We start from the raw sequence: 2,119 nt of genomic DNA, 5'->3' as shown, positions 1-2,119 counted from the left end.
CTCTCCCCCGACCCCGGCGCGCTCGCCCCCGACCCATCGGCCCTCGCCTCCCTCCTCTCCCCTCCCGGCCATCGTCGGGCCTGCCTCCTCGCCCCTGCACCCTCTGTAAACCCCCCTCTCTCTACTAGGGTTCTTCGGTTAATTTACTTAGGTTTTAATTTAGTTAGGGCAGTATGTTAATTAGGTTATCTATTTAGTTATGAATTTAGCTAGGTTTCAAAATTAGCTGAATTTATATGCAAATTTGAACTGGACATGTGATATGTGCATATGTCATGTTTTGGACATGTCATGTTTGGAAAATGATCCGAGTGGCCTATGTTACGCCGGAATGTTGATTCATTTCCGTTCAGATGAATTTCAGGCGCTCGATATGTCCAATTTTTAGCAAAGGTCATGCCGAAATTTCCCGTGAATAAAGGCATGATTTGTGCTAAATAGTTGGCATATCGAGTGCTCGCACATAGATTTCTTTTTATGTCATTTCTCATTTATTCATACTTTTAGAAATAAATGAGGACACTTAATCATAGGAAACATGTCGAACAACGAAGAAACTGAGCCTTCTGACCAAGATGTAGACGAGATGGATTATGAGGGTGAACAAGAGTACCTCGACTATTTGATTGCTAAGCAAGGTTTGCATGTCGGCCTCGATGATGGTACCGACGCCGACATCGACACCGACGGCGCCGGCACCGATGGCGGCACCAAGACTGGTGGGGAAGGTACCGGTGGGGAAGGTACCGGCCCCGATGCCACTACCGAAAAGAGGAAGCATAAGAAGCAGAGGATACGAAAACATAACAAACTAGGGATTGGACGACTTGTGATCACAAAGATGGCACCTGGCATGTTTGAGCCGTTAGAGCCGGAAGAACCTCGCAAGTGCTATGGGAACCAAGTAGGATGCATCCTGCGGGAATGCGCGAGCATCAACGATGATGAGTTAAGGAGTAAAGAACATTTGACGTAGTTGCTCCTAACGAAGTTGCACAAGAGATTCAAGTTCCCCGATCGGGATGATAACATAGAACAACCGTGGGATGATCCAAAGATGAAAAAGATTAACAATCACGCCATGGGCATGTTCAGCAATGATTTGGCCTCCTGGAAAGGGAGGGTGAAACGAGCTATTAAGGCTGATGAACCCATGTCCAAGATTCTGGAGGAAAATCCGACACTTACGGAAGAGGAGTTCGAAAAGTTCAAGGACACTTGTGCTACCGAGGCAGCCAAGGCTAAGGCTGCGAAATTCAAGAGCCTTCAGCAAAGGAACACGGGGAAGCATCGCCTCGGAAGCCGTGGCTACCTCGGTAAAAGGCCCGTATGGGATAAGGAGGACGCGGAACGTGAAGCCGCGGGTCTCCCAGACCCCTTCGCGAAGTTCACCAACCCCTTGGAGCGTGACTTCATCAGGGCCCGCTACAAGTGGGACAAGGAGAAAAAGGTTTTTTACACGGACACCGAGGAAATTGATTAGACTACTGAAGAAGCAACACCAGCTTGCAGCCGAAAGCCCTACTTCTCCGATGAGGCCCAAGTGGGACACCCCTCTCAACCGGGCCTTGAACGAACTTAAGGGACTCCCTTTGGACCAGCGGCCACAATATGGTCGTGTGCACGGCGCTGGAGACGGCGCCACGTGGAAGGTGTTTTACAATGAGGGCCCGGAGGCCAAGAAGCAGAAAAAGAAGTTTAGTCAGGCGGACATCGACGCGAAGGTGAAGCTTACGGTCGAGAAAAAAACAGCTAAGGACGCGAAAAAAGCAGCCGAGGACAAATATGAGTTGCTACAGCAGGCAGTCAATGCAGTTGTAACTGCCTGCAGAAATGATTTTGCTACTAACTTGGTTCCAGTTATCATCAACTGGACGAAGGAAAATCCAGACAAGATGGTACATGATTTCCCGTTGCCCAGTTTCGTCGGGAGCAACTCCATGAACAAGAACACCATCGCACCATCACTTGCTCATGCAACCGGGCCTCCTCTCGCAGCCGCTCCCGCTCATAGCAGCCCGTCCTCAGTCTCAGGCGCGCTAGGTGGGCCTTCGTCTTTGGCTGAGCTCGACGCCGTCACGGTAATTACATGTCGCACCAACATATATATATAGATATA

Source organism: Triticum aestivum, chromosome 5B (genome assembly GCF_018294505.1).
Source record: "Triticum aestivum cultivar Chinese Spring chromosome 5B, IWGSC CS RefSeq v2.1, whole genome shotgun sequence".
Classification (NCBI taxonomy): domain Eukaryota; kingdom Viridiplantae; phylum Streptophyta; class Magnoliopsida; order Poales; family Poaceae; genus Triticum; species Triticum aestivum.
Note: the sequence above shows the minus strand (reverse complement) of the source record.